Raw genomic sequence first — 27,440 nt, 5'->3', positions numbered from 1 at the left:
TCGACCTGGAGGGATGTGGGCAGTGGGGTCCCACAGGGCTCGGTCCCTGGGCCTGCACTGTTCACCATCTTCATCAGAGACTTGGACAAGGGGGTGAAAAGCACGTTGTTCAAATTCACGGATGACACTAAGATGTGGGGAAAAGTGGGCATGCTAGAAGGGAGGGACAGGCTGCAATTGGAACTGAACAGGTTACAGGGGTGGGTGGATGAGAACAAGATGGGATTCAGTACTGACAAGTACAAGGTCCTGTACCTAGGGAGGAAGAATCAGCAGCATACCTACAGGCTGGGGAACTCCCTTCTCATCAGCACAGAGGCAGAAAAGGATCTTGGAGTCATTATAGACTCCAAGATGAACATGGGCCGCCAATGTGGGGATGCAGTCAGGAAGGCTAACCGCACCTTGTCATGCATCCACAGATGCATCATGAGCAGGCCCAAGGAGGTGATCATCCCCCTCTATATGACATTGGTCAAGCCGCAGTTGGAGTACTACGTCCAGTTCTGGGTGTCGCACTTCAGGAGGGATGTGGACAGCATTGAGAGGGTCAAGAGGAAGGTCACTCGCAGAATCAGGGGGCAGCAGGGCAGGCCCTACGAGAAGAGGCTATGGGATCTGAACCTGTTCAGCCTCCACAAGAGAAGGCTGAGAGGGGATCTGGTGGCCATCTATAAACCAGCCAAGGGAGACCAGCAGGCAATGGGAGAGTCCCTGTTCCCCTGAGCACTACTGGGAGTAACGAGGAATAATGGCCGTAAGTTGATGGACAGTAGATTTTGGCTAGATATCAGGAGGCACTACTTCACAGGGCAGCTAGGATCTGGAACCAACTTCCAAGGGAAGTGGTGCTCGCTTCTACCCTGGGGGTCTTTCAAAAGGAGGCTAGATAGACACCTTGCTGGGGTTGTTTGACCCCAGTACTCTTTCCTGCCCCTGGCAGGGTGTCGGACTTGATGATCTGCTCAGGTTCCTTCTGACCCTACCAACTATGAAACTATGATCTCACTGCCTGGACAACATTTTGGAAATTGAAAATCAGAGAGTGAGCCAGATTGCCTGGACAGCATAGTGAAAAACCTATCCCTGAAAATTCTCACTGTTGAAAACATCTATTGATTAATATTACAGCAATGAGGATTTAGCTACGAGCCATATGGCTGGTAGGGTAGTGACAAGTATTTCATTGAGACAGAATAAGTAAAATGGCTATAGACATATGGGTTCTTGCCACTGAATGTAATTATTTTTGCCACAGAATTTAAATGTCCGTGTCACTAAATATGATCTCATTGTGTTATACAAACCATATGTGTTATTTTCCTGTGTTATGAATATTCAGCTAACTCAAGGTTCATTTTTTCAGAATACTTTCTAGGTCACTATTCTGTGTTTCAATACATTGGATTTCTCCTCTTTTTTTTCCCTCTCTTTCGTCTTTTCAGTTGATGAACTACGAGGATGTAGCACTTGTCATTGTTGCTGAAAACCACAGTGGCCCCTCTGGTTAGCTATACAGTTCTTTGTGCTTTTCATTTTAAAAGCTAATTCTAAATGCTCTTCAATAAACTCAGAAATATGCCATTAAAGTCACCCAAAGTAGCAAGATACATAACAGGTTTTAAGAAATATTGAGAATAGTCTTTACTCATGACAAATCAATTCAAAGGCAAAGCCTACATAGTTTCTAACTCTTATGCTACCCAACTGCACACATTATCCTCTCTTATTCTGTTCTTTCTGCCAGAAAGCAGATGCAAAGCATGAATTTATTGGTAATTATTGAAAACATCTGAGCAGAGCCTAATTCTAGCAAAGTTATTTAACGTATGGCTACAACAAAGACTAGCCTTTCATTTTTTCTGAAACTCCACTGGAAATGTAAACAGTCTACTGTTTAAAACATACTTTACAGAAAGAGGGAAAAGGAGATTAAGCCTCAATTGCAGAATGAATTGCAGGTTCTGGTTGAGGGGTTGTTTTGTTTTGTATTTCCTAGATTGTTTAAATCTTTCTTTTTCATTTCTGAGAAATAGTGCCTACATACTTACACTTTTAACAGTGTACCTATGGCCTCCTCTACACCTTACAGATATTGCACAATTAACTGGTTAATTGTGAAATTACCTTAAAACCAGCTACACATGCAAAATAGCTATTGCACAATTAAAAGCTCCAACCATCTATAAAGTTTACCCTCAAAAATGTATATTAACTTTATAGCTATTGAGCTTTAATTTGCAAGTGTAACAGGGTCTCCCCTGTGTCTGGGAGCCCATCAGCTGACAGGGCTCCCACCTGCAGGGTGCGCCTTGCCCAATGTTAAAATCCCAAGACCTGGGGATTGAAGCTGCTGTGAGCCTCAAGGCTTGGGCGGGTGTGAAACCCCCAGCCCACATGGGATTCTTGGTCCAGTTCTTCACTGCACTAGGGCCCGAGATCCCGCAACTGATGAGGCTCCTGGTCGTGGCTGCACCACACACATGGTTGGGACCAAGAGCTCTGCAACTGACGGGGCTCTCAGACTCAGCTATGCCTCACTCACAGACAGGACCAAGATTCCTGCAACTAATGAGGCTCCCAGTCCCAGCTGGGCCTCACGTGGAGGCAGGGCTAAGAGGCCCGTAACTGATAGGTTTCCTAGTCCCGGCTGTGTCTCGCTTGTAACTGGGACCAAAAGCCCCCCCAACTGACTGCTATATGGATGGTGCAGATTTATTAAAACAGTTATGAAAGACGTCTCAGAAATGAGAAGATTATTTTCTTCTCTGGCCTTGAAATTTATTGAAGGGCCCATAGTGTCTGATCTTGGTTTTTATTGCTATTTGAAATGGATAATTAATTTTAGTTGCATGTTATAGATGCATGTCCATGGTATGTAAAACAAATTACATCCACTGTGAAGACTGAAGGTAAATTGGCTTTTTTCCTTAACAATATTTTAAGTCAAATTTTTGAACATGCTTCAAAATGGACTGTTAACTTCTACTTTTTCTCCTAGATGACGCTTCTAAGTGAGGCTCCCCACCGCCACCTTCCTACCACAGCTTCTAACTCCCTGCCCATTTCCTTCCCCAACACAAACACTTTCCATCTGCAGGGTTGGCTCTGGCCTTGCTCTGGCCCAGGGCACAGAACACGTTTGCCCTGGCCCCACATGGCAGCAGTTGCAGTGGCAGCAGCTCTGGCTCTGGCCCCAGAGGTGGAACCACACTTGCCACCACTGCTGCCACTATTGAATGGCTGGACTGGGGCCAGAGCAACCATATGCGTCATGCCCCAGGCTGGAGATGCAGAGTCTAAGTGCCAATGACAGGTGGCAGAGCAGGAGCAGAAGCAGCATGAAGGCCAGGTGGCATGGAGGAAGCAGAGGCAATGGGTAGGGCAGGTGGGAGGGGAAGCAAGTGCTGAGGAGGACAGGGGATGAAGGGCAGGGGTCAGGAGACTTGACTCCCCTGCTGCCTGCCCCACTACCACCTGCGCCCCTGTCACTGCTTTCCCCAGTGCAGTGGTGGTGGGGGGGAGAGATACATTTAAGATGACTCTCCAATAATTAGATTCTATACATGGAAAAATATAACAGATTCATAAAATTTAACATAATTAGTATATAGTTATTGGGGTTGTCTTAAATTCAAAGTTGTCTTAGATTCATGCAAATACAGTAACAGTTGGCTCACCAACTGGGCAAGCCACTAACAAGGTAATCCAGACAATGCTTTTAAGTGGTATATCAAGAACCATCACTGCTTCAACAAACTACAAAGAGATTTCTCTCAGCAGTTAATAGATTAAATTCCCCTCTTGGTCATTTCTAATGTACTACTGATGTTACAGCCCCAGACATGACCTGACAGTAAACTTTTTTGCAAGCACGTTAGTTCCTCTCACACAGTGTGCATGCAACTCCTACCTACAGCAACAAGTGTTCTGTGTATGCACTGAGGAACTTATCTCCCATTTATAATCCTAAAAATGTCAGATGTAAGGGGAAAAGACAATGCTGTTATAGATAAGATTTCACAACATTCATTTAACTTGAATTACTCTCAGTTGCACAAAGATACAAACTGACCTCAACGTTTCAGACTAGAATTAAGAGTTATATAACAAACATTTTATATAAACAAACAAACAAAGATTTTATATAAAAATAAAATCTGAGTGAGACCTAAATACTGCAATTCATCATTAGGGAATAAGCCTGGCATGTCCACACACATACAATTATAACACTTCACAATAAACTAAAGAACTGTACAATACCTCCAGTTCTGTCCTTCTGTAAAGAAATATATAATGCTGTTTACAGAAAGAATTCTGAAATGATAGTTAAAGGTTTTTAAATATGGTTCTTGTATCCACCACATGCTGTGTTCAAAGAAGATAGTAGTTTGTTTACATTTGGTAGGTTTAGATCCCTACGTTTAAAATCTCCCATCTAACCTTTTGTCATTTCAAAAGATGCATTAAAAGTTAACCCCCACCACAATGACACTAATCTTTTGAAATTTACCATAAAAACAAACAACCCCCCCAACAACCACCCAAATACAAAAACAAACATCAGCTATTGCATAGTATCAATGGGTTGTTTGATAAACAACATGAAATAACATGGGCTGCACTGAATGTCGTATTCTTGTTTTGCTTAAAAAAAATACAAGCAATAGCATGAAGCTTTCTACCCAGGCTACTAGCATATTTACTTGGAGTATTTTTTTTATTAACAGTGGACAGTTATTTTTCTCTACATAATTTAGAAGAAAAACACTGTTTGTAAATTCTTATGCTGTTGGCAAGCCAATGTAATTCCTAACATAAACATGAGATAGAAAAAAGGATTCAATTTACCCATAATACATCCATCTACTGGCACTTATTACTGATGTACATTTGAAGAGAAATAAAGGAATAGGAAACAATAAAACCAACAAGGAGGGCCTTAAAACAAAATGTTTTCCAAGAATATAAATTGTTTAACTTTTGCTGCTTTCAAAATACGTTATCATTTTAGCTTAAAGGTGGCAGAGCCTTACCTTTTGTTTGCATTGTTAAATCAAAATGACACTAACCATTTGGATTTTAATTTTTAAAAGTAGAAGAGAAGGTTGAGAAGAGAAGGTTGAGAGGCGACCTTGTGACTGCCTATAAGTTCATCACAGGGGCACAGAAGGGAATTGGTGAGTATTTATTCACCAAGGCGCCCCCGGGGGTTACAAGAAACAATGGCCACAAGCTAGCAGACAGCAGATTTAGATTGGACATTAGGAGGAACTTCTTCACAGTTCGAGTGGCCAAGGTCTGGAACGGGCTCCCAAGGGAGGTGGTGCTCTCCCCTACCCTGGGGGTTTTCAAGAGGAGGTTAGATGAGTATCTAGCTGGGGTCATCTAGACCCAGCGCTCTTTCCTGCTTATGCAGGGGGTCGGACTCGATGATCTATTGAGGTCCCTTCCGACCCTAACATCTATGAATCTATGAATAAGACTAGTTAGCCAATAGTTTCCACTGGCCATGTGCCATAGCCCGATACTACTGTGTTGTGATGCTACTGCACAGTAGGCTACTGCGCAGTAGTATCACAAAAAGGCGTGCATCAGCACTACTGCGCAGTAACTCACAGTACCTTGTTTATACAAATACTTAAATGAATGCACAGTAATGACTACACAATAAGCATCTCGTGTAGATGTGGCCACTGTCTCCTATTTGACTGGGGCAGGATTATGAGATCTACAGATTAAGATGCATAAGACCTCTGTTAAGTAAAAGGTTAGAGAGTTTCTGAGTACTTCATCACCTTTAAAAAACAGCCATTAATTTAGGTACCATAATAGGGAGTCTAACTTTAGGCACCTGCTTCTGAGCATATTGTCCTCTTAAGAACAGGTCATCCTAGTCACGTTTTGGTGCAACATTTCTGGACATTCATGCAGTTGCATATATGTTTTTTTTTCCTGATATGTATGATTCCTCACTGCAAACGAAAATATTTCACAGTGTGTTTGCATGTACATGAGCGTAAGACCCAAACATCTGTAAAAGTCACATGGCTGTATACCCGGAATTCTGTACTTATTTTTAAATGAATGGATTTAGTGTACAACATGGTGTACACACTTGCATTAAAAAAGAAGCTGGCCACACTGTCAGTGAAAATGAGACAATTCTGCGGTGAGAATGGCTGGTAGTGAGTTTTTACTGTTGGAATAATAGGAGACACTTTACTTAGGCAAGGAAATAGCCAGAGGCATAAGTGACCAGGACTGCATCTGTTACAGTCCTCCTCCATTTCCTTCCTTCCTGTACTTTCTGGCTTTGGAGGCTATGGCAATAGGCAGAGTACAAGAGTAGCAACTGAAATTTGCTGCTGCTGGGGGGAGATGTCATTTTTTTTTTGTTTTTGTTTTTGTTTTTTACACAGACACCCATGTCAAATGGTAAAAAAAAAAATCCAGGTTTTGGTACCAAAAATATTGTGGTGACATTTCCCCTTGCCACTGCTCTACCGGGCATTTCCCATTGCCCTGCACTCACTGACACTCCTGTAACACTGCTGCTTGCTGAAGCGGGGGGAAGGGAAGGGAGGGGAGGGGAGGGGACAGGGCTGGGGCCAGGAGGTGCAGGTAGAGTAAGGGACATGAGAGTGAGACATTCCCCACTCTCCTGGATCAATTCTGGCAACCCTCCCACCTTAGATAGTTCCTGAGTTTCGTGCTCCACTTGCCTAACAATCCCTGTGTTATTGGAAATAGCAGGGTACCCATTTTCTTGGTCATATATATAATTAGAGAAGTATTCCTCTTCCAGGCATGCATCCACATATCTTTTATAGACATTTGGGTCTTACACATTTATGCATGCAAACACCCTGTAAAATACTTTACTTTGCAATTAAATATGAAGTATATCAGAGGAAAAAAATCTATGCAACTTTTTGATTGTCCAAAAAATGTATATATAAAGTTTCTGTACCAAACTCAGACTATTAGAGGGAAAATTGATACTATACAAAAGTGTACAAATCTTTTAATCTTACCACCTATTTCAATGGTATTCATATAGTATTACAGAATTACATTTTAGGTAGAATTAATAAGCTACACTGTATATCAGTCAGGTACTCTATAAGCATTTAAAATAGCCTCAAACACCTATTTTCTCTCATATTCTGTTGTCTCATAGAGTGTATCAGGAGCAAGTTAGGTAGGAAAATGGAAAATGAGACAGCACTGATGGAACCTGATTTCACTCTGTTGAAGAAATGTTTAGACTAAAGGCTGGCTATAGAGTGTATCTTATCCTTTGCCAGACAGTCCTTGGAAGAAATGTGACATATGGTCCAGGAATGACATTTGCCAATCAGAGGAGGTGCTGGCTGCCAGTGAATGCTGGAGGGAGGAATTGGAAAGTAGAGGAATATTTATTTTCATATGAAGTACAGCATTCATCTTATTTCTCAAAGAATTTTAAGAGATTTGAAATCCACCTCCTAGTTTTATGTCCAACAGTTTTACTTTGTAAGGCTTTGCTTATGATGTCAATTCCCTTTCTTTTTCAGTATGTTTGCTTGTGATTGTCTTTAAAATGAACAGGAAGGGAGCTATGCAAATAAAATACACAGTATTTACATGAATGTTAATACTTAGTTCTCATTAAAATTCTGTCTTCCCTAGATGCTGGGTAGATTTGAGTGTGAAATATAATTGCTGGCCATTGGAATACATTTAATCATTGGAAAGTGTCATTTATATCAGAAAATAAAAATGATAGCATGAGTACTATGATATGCAGTTAATTTTAATATTTCTTACAACAATGTCTGTGAAATACTGTACACATACAATAAAAGTCCAAAGCCATGACAAACTTGGAAGTTGATACAGTAACAGAAACAACTGCTTCTGAAAAAAAGTTTTGTGAAAAAGGAAAGACATTTTAGATGCCTTTTTTTTATAACTGTAAGATCTCCTACTGATACCACAACACTAATGTAACAGTATTTATTATCTGATTTAAAAATGTATAACTTATACAATAGTATTCTGTTTTTCTTACTCAAAAGAACTTTTATTCAGTAGATCTATCCATCTGAATTATGACCATTTCGACTTCTTGTTTTATTTACTACTGCTGTCCAACAATTGCAGTGCAACACTAGGTTTTCTTTAAAAATATGGTTTGAGTAAACATATTTTTAGAGAGTCAGCTCAACTGACTAAATTCGTTTTTGGTTTTTACCAACTGTAGCTTTGAAAATCATAGGTATATACAAACATACTGCCAAAGAAAACTAACATGCAAGCTAGTCAACAAAAACGTACAAAAAAACAGACTTACCTCTAGGTTTAAACAAAATTAAACATCAGCTATACTATAATCCTTAACGTACAGTTAAAAGCCAAAGAAGCTTCACCCTTGTTTAAGAAACTTGTACTGTTTCTGGGTAGAAAAATCTCTGAGCTTCCTCTGTAGCCTTTGTTTTTAAAACACTCGGCACTGTAGCACAGTAAGGAATGATCAAATTGCTTCAGTCACAAGTTCTTTTTACAACTGATTACATTATGGGGCCTTGGAGTGAATAAGTACTGAACTACATGTCAACTGATATTTCACAAAATATTGCTGAATGTTTAAAAGTTCAGTTTGTTGTGTATGTTCTAGTGATATGTTAGTGGTGAAGGTCGCAAAATATTCTTGGCAGCTGGTTTGATTTTCTTTTTATTTACTTATTCTCAAGTAGGTAAGGAAGGTAAAACAAACTTAGAAATGAATTTCTCAGTTTGGACTCATCATCCAGGAATTGTATCCTAATTAGAGTCTAAAGAATGCTAACCTAGGAAAGTATATTTCAGAATTAAAGAAAACGAACTGCCAGAGATTCCAAAGACTAATTCCAATGTTCAAAAGTGACTTAGGTACTTGGAAGCATAATTTCCATTGACTTCTAAGTACACATATCTATTTTGAAATGAGACTTAAGTTGATTTGAATTTTTTTACAGTGAAGCCCAGAATCTATACCACCTATTAGGCTTTTTAGTAGAATTGGGACGTGGGTAGACAAAACAGAGGCCCTAAATTGAAGTGGTAGGTTTTTAAAACCACTACTTCAATTTAGGACCCTTTAAACCCCTGTGTTGTACACACACTGACTTACCTACTTCTCTGGTGGAGGGGAGGGGTGGGTGTGCTGCCAGCAGGTGAACCGGTCCCTGGGCAGTGGGTAAGGGGGGGAATGGTGCTTCCCTCTGCAGCAGCAGTGGCCCCCCCTCAGGTGGCACCCCCCCCCCCCCCCGCAGGCACCCGCCTCAGGAGGTCCTGGGGGTGCCGCAGCCAAGGAGGGAAACACCAGGCACCCACACAGCTCAGGCAGGCTCCAGGGGGAAAAAAATAAAAGATTAGGTTTGCCAATTTTCTTGGGTGAAGCCTGCTTTCCTGGGCTGCTGCCAGACCACCTGCAGGGCTTCCTGCAAAGCCGCAGAGCAGCACGGAGCCTGGTGCTTTGCTCTACTGCTGTAGGCACAGCAAACTACAACTCCTAAGAGAAGCTGCTGCGCCCCCAAGTCATTTAAGGCGCATTACGCCGCCAAATTTCCTGAAGTGGCTGGAATCAAAGCACAATACACTGCTGATGCGTGCAAACACTGACACCATTAAAACGGTACAAAAGCATTTGGCCCACTTTAAAGTTGCATGCATGCCTGTCGTTTCATTACACAGGACCTTGGGTACTTAAGTGCAATTTTATTGCACCTTGGTCAACTTCCTTGAAATCCATCAATGTATCTACTTTTGCAAAACACTGTAATCTTACCCTTAAAACAGAATAACAAAAAAGCAGTGATGAGGATGACCCACCCACCATTTGTATTAACTGTTTTTCAGGGATTCAAGCAGAATGGATTACACTTAAGTGTCTAAAAGCCCAATGACACCCTTAACGGGTGTAATACAACCTGGTCCTTTTCATTTGGAAAGATTTGACCTTGTAGAAGATGCTTGCGTGACTGCTTCCTTTAGAATAAACACTCACTATAAAATAATTTGGAACCAATATATAAACATTCTGCATTACTAAAATCCTAAAAGTTCCTCTGTCTCCTAAATATATAAAATGTTAATGTCTAATTAAAACTATCACTCTATTTAGAAACTCAAAAAGGAGTTGGTATTTAAGCAGTCCCATAATATACCAATTATACTCCACTTTGGGTGAGTTTACATAAGATGCTTACTGCTCAGTAGCCACAAAATACTGTGTAGTAGCGCATCACAGCATGAACAGTGCTAATACAGTACTGTGCCATATTATTAGGCTACTGCACAACAGCATCACCTAAAAGACATTCGCTGGCACTAGTGCGCGGTAACTCTGGTTACTGCACATTTATTTAGTACTTGCTAACACAAGTACTAAATAAACGCACAATAAAGACTGCAGAGTAGTGTCTCGTGTAGATGAGCCCTCTAACAAGGAAAATATGGAGGAACCAAGTGACTCCCTGTAACCAATCTTCCCAAAATGTTGCAATCACTACTGAGGGTGTGGATTTGAGGAAAAAAATAAATACATGAAATATATTTAGTCAGTTTCCTCCACAAACCAAAAAGGAAACTAGCCAATATTAAACAAGTTAAAAAAAAAAGCCAAATGGGATAAGAAAATGTTCTTATCTATAGTATTATTCTAATAAAAAAATGAAAATAAACTCCAGAACTTATAAAAACATATATGACGTTACATGTTTTCCTTACAGTTTATGGTATGTTCAGGTGATCATGCTTGAGTGTGAGGTAATCTTCTAAAAGGGGAAAGAACAGCTTAAAATTGTTCTGGGAAAAATATCTTATAAATTACATTTCAATAAACAATCATAGACAGGATTTCTTACCTCAAACACTGCACAACATTTAAAATTATAGGGACAACTAATAGGCTCAAAATCACATGATAGCTTAGCTCTCTAGTCACGCCCAGGTATAAATTTGTAAAAGGTATTTTTTATTACATATGGTCAACTCTTGTGCAGGTCATAGTCATTTCACGAGCATTGCAATACTCACAGTATTTTTATTAACCTGCCTTGTTGTTATCTTATGTGGCGCCAGGTGCTCAAATTTAGCCAATTTATCACTACCTAATTAAAGACCATCAAAAGAGGGTCATAACATGCACTTTGTGATTCTTTATTTATTTAAACACTTTAAGACAAAACAAACCAGCATCCTCACTCCTCAAAATAAAAAGTGTGTTGTAAAGGGCGGTACAATACCAATACAGGAATGAAACATTTATGCTGCCAAACATGGGTGGATACAGAATTTTGGAAAGTGGGGGGGGAGGGGGAAGTGGCAGGGAGTGCAGGAACAGCTATGTGAGCTGCAGGGGTTGCTGTACCATGGCACCCAACCTCCTGCCAGCACACTGGGGTGGACAGATGGCCTTATGATCCCAGGGGCAGAGTGAGGGGGAGGCTCCAGAGCTGCTCCTTTGCCACTGCCACTAGGCTGCACATGGAGCCAGACAGCAGTGGCAGTGGGTGGGTTTCCTTCCTGTGCCTACTCCCAGGCAGGCAGGGAACACAGGGGGACCTACCCACTGTTGCTGCTGTTCCTGGCTGAGCCCAGCTCTGCCTGGAGCCCAGGTGGATTAGGCAGGAGCAGCTCTGGAGCTCCCAACCACCACTGCTCTTGGGTTGGCTGGAGACAATGACAGTGGTGAGAGGGGTGGTGGCTTAACTGACTGAAAAGGGGTGTGCATCCATGTCACTGCACCTCTCTGGATCTATCTGTCTGTTGCCAACAAAACAGGCATGCCCTTAGCATGAACACAGAAACAAAACAAAAGACGAACAGTATATACAGACATTATATTTAGATTGACCTAACTAGGGTTAGAGATAAATCTAAATGCCCATATGTGCAGATATTCAGGGGGGTTAAATAGAGCCTAAAATGGCAGGCCCAATCAAAGTTAGTTCACCTGAGTAAGGTTAACCCAGGAATGGGTTAACATGATCCAGCAAACTTCTGCACGGGTTCAGAGCCCAATCCTCACCCCACCCCAGGGCTGTGCTCTTCTTTCCTTCTGACCCTGCCAGGGCTATATATATCCAATATATGTAGTAGCTAGATATCTATTTTGATTAGTCTATACAGTACAAATCTACCCTGCCCTCCACTGTTCCTGAAGATAATACTGACACTTCAGCTGCTATGAAAGCACAAAAGCATTCCTGTTTAATAGTAATGTGTTCTCTGAATGCTGCAGTGATACAGTATTCCATTTATAAATCTAACGTTCTCAGTGATCTTTGTTGTGGCTATATTAGAAACTGCCTTTTCTCACTTAATCTCCTAACATTAGAGATCAACTAGGTACCTTATAATGAAGTTTAAAGTGGGAAATGACAGCAGATGGGCCTATGATGTAAAACCCTCCTTTCACTAGTCAGATTGAACTAAGATCTTCTGAAATCAGGATTATGGTGGAAAGTTTATCTAAGGCAAACTTGCATTCTGGTACTGGTTAGAGGTAATGGGCACCTATACATGAGCTGGACATCTGCTCCAATGCATACTAAATTAGCATGCGTCAGATCACACACAATTAATTGAGCCTGCTGGAGTGTGCTAATTAGCATGCTTCAGCAGCCTCTACATCATGTATATTCAGTGTCGCCACACTTCAAAATGGCGGCGGGAGTGCTTTAACTATAGGTCATCAAACGGGCTTTAGTTAAAGTGCCCCCACTGCCATTTTGAAGTGTGGGACACTGAATACACGTGATATTGCAGGCGCGTTCATTACAGTGGCTCTTGGAGCCGCTTTAATTAAAGTGCCTTCCCCCTTCACCCCAGAACACATGTAAAAATGCCCAATGTTGCTGAATATTGCACTTTAAGATGGTCATTGCTGGTGCCATGTCATAATTATTTTTATTTATTATGACTTTAAGTATCATAAGCACTTGCACACATATTTTATAAATACTGCACTGGCATAAGTAATATAACTGTTACACTATATATTATTCATAGTGAAAAACTGCATGCAAACCTGGATCAAAGACAAATAATTCTGAGAAGATCCCAAATGGATGCTTAAAAATAATGCTGTCAAGAAATTACAGGGTCTGCATTCAATATTTCCAATCTCAAATGTGCATTCAAGGAAACCTTTCAGCTGCAAAGTGTGCCATTTAACTGTGTTGGATATGCAAAGTGCTAATCATAAATTGCTGCAGCAACAATATTGCTATGATTAGTATGCATGGAAAGGGAAGACTGCTGGAGCTCGTGCAGCACTCTTTCCTTTTGCCATTCAAATGAATTCATGTTATGTTTGTAGTTCCATCTGGTTACTCATGTTTCATCCAACTCAGCCCCCAGTGCGCAAAGGCTGGACCCAGATGGGAACAGGCCCTCCCCCTCACTGCTGGCAGCAGCCCGGGCCTTGGCAGAGGCAGCAGTAGCAGGGCATGAAGCTGCCAGCAGCAAGCAGCCATCATAGCTCCAAGCACCAGCCCCTTCCCTGGCCTACCCTGCCCATAGGAGCAGTGCCCAGCCCAGCCAACCCCTTCCCTGCACAGCTGCTGCTCAGCAGGAGCGAGGCCTGGCATTGCGGGTGGCAGCAGCCTCTGCCTGCAGCAGCTGAATGCAGGACTTTTGCTTCAATTTACACCAACTAGCCAGGATGGCCCATGAAATCTGGGACTGTCCCAGCCAATCCAGGAAGTATGGTCATCCTAATTAAAATAGATGAGACAAACAGCAACAACTTACCAAGTTTTGAAACCAGTACACACATGGGCACAATTTTATTGAATCAAGATGAAACAGTGCTTATTCTGCTTTGGCCATTCTTCTTAAGGAAGTCTAGGACTCGGTAAATTAAAAATGGTTCAAAGTCTTCAGATGAATTACCTGTGTTGTACTTTTAAAATGCAGTGTAGGTACATACAATTACCTAACTTATACTTCTTAAACCTATACAATACTCTCATTATGAAGACAGTACAAAGTTAACAGAGTTGTCCCTGTAGGTTGAAATAAATGTTTATGTTCTTGGCTTATGTAAAAGTTGTTTGGGATTTAGGACAAGGGGAAAAAGAAGAAAATCAAACAGACCAACATAAATGGAGACACAAAAGTGAATATCACCTGAACGTACCAGCTCGTCTAAGTGCTCACAGTTTGAACCAAACATTAAGAGCCCTGGAATTTCTTTTACCTGACATAGAGGAAACTGGGTGCAGTTGCTTGCCATAGTGGAGAAGGGTGCAAGATGAAAATATAATGAACAAGCCTTGCTTCCATGGTCCCAACTTTAATGTTGGCTGGACAGAGCTTTGTTTTTAATAGCATTTTTAATCTGAATCAGCTAAAGTCTCTTGACACAGAGAATAGTTACCCAAAATATGACTGGGTGAGCTACGTCTTTCAAGGGATTTAATTTAATGCACGTTCAATGACAAAAAACAGAAAATACAACAATAAAGCATACTTTCCTTTCATATAAGCATTATGCCGAGATGCTTGATATTTTTTCCACAGCTAACAGTTTGAAGGTCAATTCTGTCAAACAGATGGTTTGATCTCTTATTAACTATATAATATGCTAAATATTTCAAAGAACACTGTTCTTTCAAGGAAATGTGAAATAAAACTTTCTTCATTACTCATAATTAGCATCATTATTATAGCATGTTCAAACTGTAAAAGGTCAAATGGAAGGGATATCAGTGTCACCAAAGTATTAGCCTCCAGCAAAGTTTAGAGCAGTTATAACAGATACGTTGCAGGCAGCGACTCATATCACCAAGTGAATTCCTCAAAAGAAGCAAGTCCTCATTTTAAGGATTTAAGTAAAAATAAATATGTGGGCAAAATGAAAGCTAAAGATGGTTAGAAAACAATGTGAGATGTTTAGAAGCAACACTATATGAGAAAAAATTAGAACAGGGCCTTGACATACTAATCATTCTTGAAACTTCATGGAATAACCTTCTCTGTCTGTCAAATGGAACATGCTATTTCTTTGCTACAAATTCTATGGGAAAGACAAATTAGACTTGGAAGTGGAGGAGTGGAACTATATCTAGAAGATACATAAACTCTAACGAAATAGAAGTTCTGAGAGGATGATATGATAAAGTGTGCACAGACACAAATCCCAAGTCATACCTAAAAGGAATACTATTTGCCCCTTAATCAAGAGCATACTGTTCACAGTGTCAATGGCAAAACTTCAAACAGGAAACTAACTGATAAATTAATAAAAAAGAATAGTAGGAGACACAATTTACTTGCATATATGCTCAATCTCAAATATTGAAACAGAGCAAGGTCTAGCAAAGCAGTTTCTTCATGCCTGAAATGAAATAACTGTGCTTACAATAAAAAAGGAAGAAAAAAACCAAAACAGAGTCTATGTTTGACTTGTTGAATATGCAAGAGTTGGTTTAAGAAGTAACTGTTTAAATCAATCTGTAATCATATTAATCTCTAATTAAGTCCTGAGGGAGAAAGTTTATCCATAAATTGCATTACATTAGACAGACTTTAGGAAGTAGAATTTTAAAAGGATGCTAGTCAGATAGTTTAATTTGCCTACAGGGGTTTTTTCTAACTCCAGCTGGCTAGTAGTACAATTTATGCCCTGAAGGAAGACTTTTATTCCTCTGGTGTTTGTAATGTTATGTAGATGGTCACCTCTTTATGACAACAGAAGTTTTACTATAGATTTCAGTGTAAGATAGGTCTTTGTGCTACCCCACAAATATTAAAGCCCTGAGAATGTTTTCCATATTTTGTATAATTTAATGTAAGTATAGCTGATCATGTCTAGCTTTGAAGATACCAGACATCCAAATTATCTCATCCATTTTTAGCTCAAATGTACAATTGATTTTATTAAAGTTGCCACTCTTAAAGGAAAATTGAAGCCATTTTCCTTTGGCCATCAATCTAAAATAAAGATTTACTTACAGTGAATACAAAGTACTATTTTCTTTTATAAAAGCTTAATTTAAAATAGACTTTAAGACCTCTGTTAGAAAAAATATGAAACTCTCAAGATCCAATTATGTGTATCCTGGACTTGGGAGTAATAGAAAGATAAAAATACACAATAAAGTATACATTTTAAAAGTACCAAAATCTTTTCTGTATTTTTTCTCTTTTTTAGAAGAAATTGAAGCTCTGCAGCTTAGTGACAGCATCAAAGAACAATGCCTATGCACATGAGAGTGGTGTAGGATAAACAGAGAGTGGTGTATGATGCTGAGAAGGGGACTCTTGACTCAATCCTGCTTTACATAACCAAAGCCTGCTGCCTATATTCAGAATGGGATGTTTTAAATGATTAGCATTTGGACTTGGGATACAGGGGGCACATCTACACGAGATGCTACTGTGCAGTGGTTACTGCTCATTTATTTAGTACTTGTATAATCACGTACAATAGCACTGTATGCTAAATAAATGCACAGTAACTGGAGTTACTGTGTAGTAGTGCCAGCAAACATCTTCTAAGCAACTCTACTGTGCAGTAGCTTAATAACACTGCACAGCAGCATATTAGCACTGTTGGCAGAGTCAACACAAGCAGGGTTCAGGGAAAATCAGCTTGTGTGGGGTCCTGTCCCTGCCCCGATCCCACGCACCTTGGATGTGAAGAAGCTGGTGGCAGCAGTGGAGGGGGGAGGGTAGTGAGAATGCGGACGCAAAGCCAGTGGTGGTGGTGCAGAGACACCACGGACACTCAGCCCAGCTCCACGGGGCCCCCCAAAATACGGGGCCTGGGGCGGTCACCCCAATTCATCCCACCCCCAGGGATGGCCCTGACTGTCAGTGCTGTGACATGCTACTGTGTGTTATTCAGCTATTGCACAGTCAGTGTCTCATGTAGACACACCATGGAGGTCCATGATCTATTTTTCCTTTGCTGCTGGCTCTAAGACTTTTGGCAAGTCACTTCTTGTACCTCATATTTTCCATCAATAAAATGGGGGCATTACTACTTACCTTCTCTGTTGTAAAGTACTTTGAAATCTACAGATATAAAACATTAAATAAGAGCACAGTATTATTATCAGTATTATTACTGAGCTCTGAAATGCTTAAATAGGTTATACTGTGGAAAAAAGTACTAGTTAAGAACATCTCAAGTGTATTTCAGTACACAATCAGATCCAAATTTACATATTTACATCTACTGTACATGATTGCTGGTAGTAACTGCTACAATTAAGATTGTAATATGGTTGCCAAAAATGTTGTTAAGCAAACCAAGAAAGGAAACAAAACTTCATTTTGCAAGCAGAAAAACAGTCTGAGAAGATCTCATTTCTTTAACATAACAGTTGTATCTGGTCCTAAAACCCTGAAGTCTCCCTGGCATACGGCATTGATCCCCAAATCCTCCCAATAACTCTTTTCCTGCCATTCATTTTCTATTTCCTTCTACTTTATCATAAGACCTGCCCCCCCAACGATAAAAAAATCAAAGTAATCTTTGAATATCCTGCAACTACCTCACTGTGCCTATATCTTCCTTACGTTACTGTGGCATGATGTGAAGTACATTTTCTGTCTGTGGGTTCTTTTCCCAGCAGTGTCACAACTTCATGGGCAGTTGTAAAACACTGAGAACAAACCTCCCCTATACCACAGGCACAGGAAGATCTAAGATTTTGTGATGTAGGTGGTTGGACTAGCAACTGGTGCTGCAAGGGTAGCTGCACACCTGCTCTCAGCCTTCCATTTCAGGCAGGCAGACCATATGAAGGAGCAGCAGTGGGGACTTTTTTAAAGAACCTAAGGTTGCGTCTACACTATGCTATGATGCTGTAGTGTCTGTTGGCAAAATCCATGATGCTACCACTACATCGCTTTAGCAATGCATTCCTTTGTTATAGCATGTTGCTATGGCAACATAGCACCCAAAAATAACCATGCACAGCCAGCACTGTGCAGTACAGACTGTTACTGTGCCATCTTTTAGTACTTCCAAAAGGATGTACTAAGTGATGGCACAGTAACAAAGGTGCAATATGGCCATGTGTAGACGCACCCTAAATGTAAGAATCGCATCTTCCTACCCCCTCACCAGCTCTTGGCAACCATTCCTTACCTTCCATCCTCACCAGAATGTCCTCTCCCCTCCCATTCACCTTCCTCCCCACCTGCTGCTGCTGTAGTCCCCATATGATGGGGGGCTGCTCATGCCCAAATCCAGTTGTGCTCAGCAGGGGACAACAGCACCAGCAGAGCAGGTTTCTCCTCCCTCTCTGGTGCCTTCCAGTGTTCCCTGCCAGCCTGGGAACTAGTACAGGATGGGCAAATCTGCCTGCCACCACTGCTGCCACTACTGCTGTCCCCTACTGAGCCCAGCTGCAGAGGCCCTGGAGCACCTCCCTCCACAAACCACAGCTCTCCCAATTCATTTCACAGGCAGGAGAGGCTCCAGAGCTGCTAGAGCTTGGCTCAGCAGGTGGGTTTTACTACCCTGTGCTTGCTCCCAGGCTGTCAGGGAACACCTGGGGAATCAGGCAGGGAGGAAGAACCTCCTGCTGCTGTCCCCTGCTGAGCCTGGGTGGAGTGGGGCAGAAGCAGCTCTGCAGCCCTGCTCCTCTTATTTGGGGATGTTGAGGACAGTGTCAGCAGCAATAGTATGTGGGATAGGGGGTAAATGGGAGAGAGTGAGAAATGCTGTTGAGGATGGAGCAGAAGGGATGGGGTGCCAAGAATGGCAGGGCTGGGAGGCAGGGGGACAGAGGGAGATAGGATCCTTACCTGTTTGGGGACTTAAAAATAGTCCCTGGCAGCTGCTTCCATCTCATTGTCCAAAAGGGGGGTGCACTTGCTCTACTGGACTCCTTCTAGATATGCCCCTGGCCACAGGAGTTTTGTAAATGTAGACACAGGCAGTGACGGACAACAGTAAGAAGCCAGTAGATACAAATCTTCCACTTAAAAATGGTATTACTCCTTGTTCTTGTTGCGACTAGTCATTCACCACATAGTGTTAGATAGATCCTGAAAGGGGGCATGTGCAAGGTGCCTTACAGCTGATCTTAGTGACAAGACTGGTAACAGTGCTATGACCCATAAATAACAGTCTGTTATTCAAATGTTTACCCTTTGCAGATGAACACTGCTTTACCTTTGTAGAGAAACACTATTTACCATTTATAGATGAACTCTGTCTTTCCTTGTAGATTCATGCTGGTTTTTTAATTGTGCAACTTGCTCAACTTGTCCTTCAGGTACTTAACCTTGTTTTTGAATTGTTACCTTCTATAGTTAGTTATCTGAGCTGCTTGTGAATGGCATGGAAGAGAAATAAAAGGTGGGCACACAAAACCTCTCACACACCACAATAAAATCCTAAATGATGCACATCTCAACTGCCTCCATTGTACATTAGACAAATCCTGGACAGCTTCTGTTCCATCACAACAGCTTCCATACTTCTCCATTCTGTAATCATTTTGCAGTATTTCAAAACTGTGTATAATTGCTTAGCATGGCTTTAATTAGCTTGTAACCAAATAAACTAGTGTCTAGTGGAACTTTAGTACTGTGTATCCATGTCCTAATCCTTCATTTTGGCTCTGAAATTCTTTAGGTCAGATTTATAACAATAAGTTATTAATTATAACAAGGAGGTTATTCTGAAACCCCTTAATCTATCTTCTTCAGTGATGTTCGTTTTGCCTCTTTCCCCCCTTATTTTAATAAAACGGTATGTACTAAAATAAACATGAATGTATTATTAATGCTGAGTTCACATTTACATGTCAATAAATGCAAAATTTCAAGTTCCTATAGCAACCTTAAACCAGATAACTTTATTTTGTGTATGGTATTGGCAAACCAAGCATACTACCAGTGCTAAAGCAATGTTAGCTTAAAGCTCTCTCAGGTACTGTTTTAAAAAACTAGGCTGAAAGGTACCTCAATACCCAGCTTCTAGAATTAAAAAATATTGTTGCTAATGCTGCATTATAATTAATATCTCACATTTTGGTTATCATCATCAAATAAACAGTAAAGTTTTAAAGCATAAGGCATTTTAAAATTATCTAAATTAGCATAAGCCAAAAACTACAGAAAAATACTACTGTAAGATTCCCCACTTAATTAATGACAATTTATGTAAAGCTCCTTAAAGATAGGTTATTACAAAAGAGTTGATAGACATTCCATAGACAAAGTTACAACAAGATTATAAATGTTAAATATTAGCTGAGTCTGCACATTCATTTGGGTCCATGGTTGGACTGTATGATTTCTACCAAATAAGCAGTATAGTTCTGATGAGAAGCTGAAACCAAATTGCTAACACATTCAATACAAGACAAAGTGCAACCATTAGAAAAAGGTTTTCTGTAATTTTTTAGACAGATTTAAATTACAGGACCAATAAATCAAATGCTTCTTATTCCATCAGTCTTCTCCACCCACTATCCCAAGATTAGTTTAAAAGCTTCCAGAGTCCAAACAACAGACCATATAATACATGTATATACATACCTTATTACTGTTATATATTAATGTAAATGTTTTGCATTAAAGAGATGAAGCTTGGAGAACTGACTATTACTGTTGGTACTCTTACTGCCACTTTACTTCATGAGTAGGCCTAGTGAAATGAGTTGCATGACTTGTAAGGTAAAGCACTACTTAGCAAAGAAAGGATAGAAGACCTGATATAACATCTTTCCTCATAAAATAATTACCAGAAACTTTAAGAATATCATAGACAACGAAAAAAATTCCCTATTGAAACAGAGGCAAATTCATTACTGTAAAAAAGAATGAAGAAGTATTCAGAGCCTGGTTACATCATGAAAACATCTGTTTTGCTTAGCCCAGTATTCTGAAAGGTCATTCAGGGACAAATACATCGCACAGTAAATGCCAAAATATTTTGCTCACCTTTGTGTGCATGTGTGTGAGGAAAGGAAAGAAAACACCAGATTTTCCTCCCTGCTGTTCCAATTTTGCAAGATTCAGACACAAAAGGAGCTTTTGCCCAAAGAAAAATAAAGGATTATACAGGGCCGATGCCACCACCAGTACCAGCCTTTGTGAAAAGGTTTTGTGAAGGAGCCAGAGCCTGCATCCACCAGCTAAGAGAACTGGCTGGAAGCAGAGAGAAGCAGGAGCTCTCCTGAGTCACAATACTTGTCTAACTCTTGCTAGGGAAGGTGAATATGCACAATGTGGGAATATGGGGCCTGGGTCTCTGCCACAATCCTTTCCAATGTCTTAAAATGCAGTAGGCACCCTGGCTCCCAGTGGGTCCAGTCTCTTCTTGGAAAGAAATGAAGTGTGTGCCATTGTAGGATGGGTTCTCATGCAACTTTGATTACAGTCTTCCTAACAGAGGGAGTTAGTGTTATGAGCTGGAAATAGAACAGAAGGATTTTGGCTGCAAGCCCAGACCACACCTCTCCCCAAAGTAGATAATAACAACAATTATAATAAAATTATAGGCTCTGTCCCTGTTTAATAATCATTAAAAAAATCTAAAATGCATCTATGATGTGAAAAGACTTAAAAAAAATATTAACCATTAAAAACATTGCTGGAAAAAAAATTGTGCAAACTGGTTTATATCCTTCCACATTTATAGTGTCACAAATGATATTGCCTTAAAGAGGGCAGAATCAATAATAGTATACATTAAAAAATTTGGGGCATTTCAGACCTAGTAAAAGTTACCATAGGTCCATTCCTTTATGATCCAGCACCACTTGGGTTTCTCTTCAGATAATATGTCACAAAATAGTCTGTTGCCTATAAGGCTAGGGACAGACATTACACATAAACTGGTTTAAATGACCAGAAACCGGCTTAAACTTGTAACAGAACAGACATTCAGTGCACAAAAAACAGTTTAAAAATGGCTGAAACTGGTTTGAGGTAAACCTGGTTGAATGTAGTATGAGACTTAACTGATTTGGGTAAAAATGTCTGTCTGATTTGGGTCAAACTGGTTTATGCAATATCTGCCCCACACCCCTTGCTGGTTTAAGTGAAATCACAGTCCCCTAGCATCCCAGCATGCTCTATGGGCTGGATGGGGCTCTCTGCTCCACAGCAGAGCTGGACCCTCCCTTCTGCTCCCTGGCTGGAGCTCCAGCAGAGACTTGCAGGCACAACACGGTCTGCCTGGCTTTCCAATACCTCCCTGCCCTGCCCCACCCCCACCCCACTCACTGCTTAAGCAGAGATCCCTTCCTCCTCTGTCCCACAGCACAGACTGTAGCCAGTATGTGGTATGTTAGCTAATGCTGTATAAGACAGGTAGGACAGTGGCTGCTTAGGGCTTTTTGGAGCTAATCAACAGCTCATCTGGCAATGTCCCTGCATTCTTCCCTTTGAAAAAGCTGTTTAAGATGAGCTTAAACTAATGAGTGAGGCTTTGTTTTCTGATGGGGTGCTAAATGATAGCAGAGCTGATAATATTATCAAGGAGGGGTGGGGCCCTCCCTAATCACAGTGTCCTGCCAGGGCCTCACCACACTCTCCTCAGTTCAGCCCCATGGAAGGGAAGGGAGGGCTGCTCTAGCACTCCCCCAGCTTCTAACTTGAGCCATTGCAGGCATGTGCTTGCATTTCTTCAGTCCAGGGGGATGTCTGGACAGTTATTAAGTGATTTAGCCTAGCCACATTAGACTAACCTGCAAAGATTGAATCAATTCAGTTTCAGGCTTTTTGAATGTCTGTCCCTTGCCTGAAATACCTCTGAACCTGTTACTCTCTAAGAGGCCACCCTGCCTTACTCACTGCAGAACAACAAATCATCCATTGATTGAATTGTGTTAAGTACTGTCTTAAAAGAGAGTCTGGATTCTTATCCAATTACCTGAGCTAACTCTCATAACACCCATGTCCTTCAGTGGGTTAACTGCTTTGTTTACCCCCCTTGATCTTTCCAATTCACCTTCACTTCTCTCAGCAGTGCCCCTGCTTTCCTTCTCCTTTCCCTATCCTTTGTATTTAAATGACATTACTCCATTCTATTTAGTACACTTGCTCTCTCCAGATCCATTTACAGCAACTGATGAAACACGATGTAGCCTAGGGAAGCTCATGCCTCACTGAATGAGGTCATCTATAAGAAACAACAAAGAAAGCCAATTCAGAAGGTTGAAAGTAAAGACCTTGTACAACAACATCTTTCTTCTTCCTCCTTCTCCTCCTTTTGTACTGTGACATAAATTATAAAAATACATTATAATCTTTGACGGCATGTAGTGGAGAGGGGTACCCTATGGGAGCCCATTACTGGTTCCTGTTTCAAAGCTGCCCTTTGGTTTAAGTTACAGAATAGTAGATAAATGTTGCCCATTGCCAACTTTTCTTTTAAATGTTTGCAGAGTGATAGATGCAATAGACTCCTCTGTTCTTCATTCAGGGGAGCAGGGATGGGTGGAAGCTGACACTTTAACTAACAGAGATTTTTTCTGCACAGGGAAGACAATCTTGTGCTTAAGGCTCCTCTGTGCTATTAAAACAAAAATTATAGCCTTCTGGTAAGGACACAGGACAGGGAGAATAGGCTTCAGTTCCTGGCTTAGCCATAAATTCCCTGTAAGAGCTTGGGCAATTCACTTAACACACCCTTAATTTTCCCAATGAAAAAAATGAGAATGGTACTGCCGTTTCTCAAAGAGGGGTTCTCATGGTAAAATCTACTAAATGATAGTGAGATACTCAGCTACTACAGTGAGGCAGGATATACCTCCCCCCCACCCCGAAAGAGAGTTAAGATGTATGTTTATAGGCAAATGGGAACCAAGATTTACACACTAAGATAAGTTTTCCAGGATGGTTTCTCTGATCCTTCTCCTCATTCCAACAAATATTAAGGCTGTAATAGGAGTGCCATTAGTACATAAATGGAATAAGCTCACTGTATTGTGCATTTACCTTCACAGTTTGTTTTTAGACTGTCTGCTTGAATGTCTTTCTAATGTTACAGTGAATTTAGAGAAAGAATGAAGAGGGCTGAGTGGATTGCCAGGTAAACCTCTCCTGCAACCCTGGTCCCAGGAAGGAGACAGCATTCAAAGAACAGAGTAGCCTGCTGAGGGAGAGTGATGGCGAAGTGTATCTATTTTCAAACACAAATCCTGGCCACATCTGTATCTAATGCATTGCTTCAGTCTCGCTGAAGGTTCAGAGGAAGAGGACACAGTGCTGTCAAATCTGTATTCAAACAGAAGAGCTATAAATAGATCCGCACACAATGAGTTGAAAGCAAAACTAATCACAACAGTAGTAGGTTCTCCTTGAAAAAAACAGATGCAAATGCAAAGTATGGTAGATAGTTTAGCACAAAGATGTCTATGAGTATTTGTTTGGAACCCTTTTGTACAAAAGGCACCCTGCCAGTGTAGCAAATTATGCTGTAAGGGAAGTAAGAACACACCAAAACTACAAGTCCTGAGATACATTCAGGTTTTTCCTAAATATGTAAATCCTTATATAGAATATTCAAAAGCATTAAACACTAATATTGTAAAAACACCATTTAAATTAAAAGTAGGGTTTCCCAAACTCGATACATAGCAGCCAGAGCAGCTGTGAGCACTTACTTAAGTTATCTGGGAAGTATGGAAGCATCCAACAAGCAAAACTCAGATAACTTAAGTGCTCACATCAGTGTGCTTATGTGTATGTATGTAAATTATTTGATGGTGATAACCTGGGTTAATAAATGGGTATGTCCCTTGTCAATCATGGGAAATGAATACTGACCTAATATTGGAATTGAGCTTGATGATCTAATCAGAAATTTTCATTTCTATCTATTGGAACAAGATGCTAAATTATTTATAAGTTTTAATGAAATGAGATGTTTACTTTGCATCTTACACTGCTATTAGAAAATAAGTATAAGCTCAATCACTTGTTTTGTTTGCTTTCTTCAAGCATTCTAAAGAATATTATTTAGCAGGTGCAAAAAATTGTAGCTTATTAAATAAAGTAGCTAAAATTATTTCAAGAATAATTTAAACACTTAATGGTATTTCTTGAAATATCAATATGTGCATAGAAGGAAAAAAGGGGAAATGATCTAAATGGAAATGCAGGAAAAATAGAAGTATTTGAATTAACTCTCACTTGCATCAGACAGTGTGGCAATTTCCCTGTAAGGAAATTGTACATGCTTAGTACAAAGATAAAAATACTTGGTTCATATGCAGATAGCCAGATTAGGTCAGTCCTTACTTCTAATAAGAACGATTTAAACTTAAAGTGTAGATTTAATCCTGGATTTAAGGTTGTGAAATGGTACTAAGGTGATCTGAATTTTGCTTTTTGACTGTCCTGGTTATCTTAGGTGAATTTAATCAATTCTCTTAATTTCCCATCTTCGTGTATCACTTTGGTTGGAGGAAATCAAATAGCTTTGTATGCAAAGAAGTTCTGAATTAGTAACTTTTAGGGTGTATGTAGTTTTCTTCTGTTCCATTTTGGAGCTGCTATGAGAAGAATCACCCAAATGGTTACTTATTCATTTGATGGATAGCTCCAAGCCCCTCTCCCACAACAAAGTCTTCCCCATATGTAAAACTTTACCACAGGGAACAAAAAATCCCATTGTCACATGCTTTTCATTAGACCTGTGCAAATAGGGCAGTATTCAATTTGCATTTGGCTGATTTGGAGGATAGTGACTAAAGTTGGAGATTTGGATCACTGTCCTGAATCGATTTGGCCAAATTGGCTTCAGAAGGTCGGTGCTGATTCTGCCATAAACTACAATAGGGAATCATTGAAATACCTTCAACTTTGTCCTTTTTAGGCAGATTTGGATAAAAATAGGAATAGTAGCCCTTTCTGAGGGCATGAGGCCTGCCAAGTTTCAAGGAGATAGGTGCAGGGGTTTCTGGGAAACCGTACCTCAACCTGTTAAAAACAAAATTCGTGACGTGTGACTTTGTGTGTGTAAGGCGCAGCGGGATGAAAACAGCAGGCATGGTAGCCCCTTATGAGGCCATGAAGCCTGCCAAGTGTCAAGGAGATATTTGCAGGGGTTTCTGGGAAACTGCACCTCAGGCTGCTGACAAGCAGAACTCATGACGTGACTGTGTGTGTGTTAAGGCACAGCAGGATGAAAACAATAGGGTGGTAGCCTGTAACAGGGGGCCTTCCCAGTGCTCAGGCAGAAACAGCTCACAAAGAGACAGAAAGGCTGCAGACAGAGGCTTACGTGCTGTTTCTACATCCCTCTCCCAGAGCACCGTGACTGGAAGGGGACTCAGGGAAATATCACAGCCACTGACCAGCTACAGATGTCAGTCTTTCCCCCTCTGCTCCCCCTCCCTCTTCTCAGTTTCCACTCCCCTGAAAGACTGCCTTCCAAATCTTTTTCCGAATCAATTTGGATGGAGGTTTTTTGGTCTCCCAATTCGATTCTAATTTGGTGATTCGGCCTCCGAATCAGGCCAAATCTTTTCTGAATCAAATTGGCAATTGAAGCTTTGCACACCCCCACTTTTTATTAGACTGCTACTCCCTGGCACTTCTCCCTCTTCCAAACAATATCAAGAGTACAGACTGGCTATTGTTCATGGCTACCAGCTATAGTCAATTGCTCCCAGACACACTCAAATGGTACACCCGGGAGCAATGAACTTCAGAGCAATAAGCTCCATAGTTTATTCAGGTGGCATAATATCATATGTATACATGCCCACTGGGTGAATCTACACGTGCACTTTACTGCGGAGTTGATTAATTAGCTCCACAGTCTACATGTATGTTGGTATTAAGGCACAGTAAATTAACTTCACCATAAGAGAGTGCTGTCACAGATGGTAATGTCTTATGGCAGAATCATTAACTGCAATGAAATGCATGTGGAGATGGTGACGGGCTGGCTGGACCATGAGGGTGCTGAAGTGTGGGGGTTGCCTGCTATCTAGCCACACAGTTAAGCAGGTTCTGCACCCTCATGCCCTCATGCCCTAGCTAGCCAATCTGATGCCATCACCCAAAGGCCAGGGCTGGGCCCAGAGCCTGCTGCCACCCAGGGCTGCTCTGCTCCAGCTCAAACTACTGTTGGCCTGGGTACATGTGTAGATGCTGCACCCAACAGCAACTGAATCCAGCTCAAACAGGACAAGAATTTAGTCTTGCATTAATTGAACATGTAGATATAGCCACTGTAGGCAGGATCAAGATACGATCAGGATATGAAAGTTGTAAAATTCAAGTTTAAGAATAAACTGCTGTCTTAGTTTAGTCACCTGCTTAAAAAGTCCCAATTTAAATATGATATTAACCTTTCTTCCTACTGATAGGATTTTGGTATCCATCTTGTTCCACAGCTTATTATCCCAGGATAGGTTTTTATATTTGGTGAGATTTGGGTACTAAGCATAAATGGAGTTCACTGATGAGATAAG

The 27,440-nt window shown here is 40.8% G+C and overlaps 1 protein-coding gene across 42 annotated transcripts in view; it reads right to left on the bottom strand.

The window, feature by feature from the left end:
• RIMS1 (regulating synaptic membrane exocytosis 1) overlaps nt 1-27,440 on the bottom strand; it is a 574,877-nt gene that overhangs the window by 23,300 nt on the left and 524,137 nt on the right. The window contains exon 1 of one of the 42 annotated variants that reach the window (XM_019496599.2): nt 8,342-8,548. The exons of the other annotated variants lie outside the window; for them this stretch is intronic. The gene's annotated coding sequence lies outside the window, so the exon portion shown is untranslated. Of the gene's footprint in view, nt 1-8,341; nt 8,549-27,440 lie in introns of those variants that run through there. 42 annotated transcript variants of the gene reach the window in all.

Source organism: Alligator mississippiensis, chromosome 1 (genome assembly GCF_030867095.1).
Source record: "Alligator mississippiensis isolate rAllMis1 chromosome 1, rAllMis1, whole genome shotgun sequence".
NCBI classification, from domain to species: Eukaryota; Metazoa; Chordata; order Crocodylia; family Alligatoridae; genus Alligator; species Alligator mississippiensis.
This window is presented reverse-complemented; position numbering and strand designations above follow the sequence as displayed.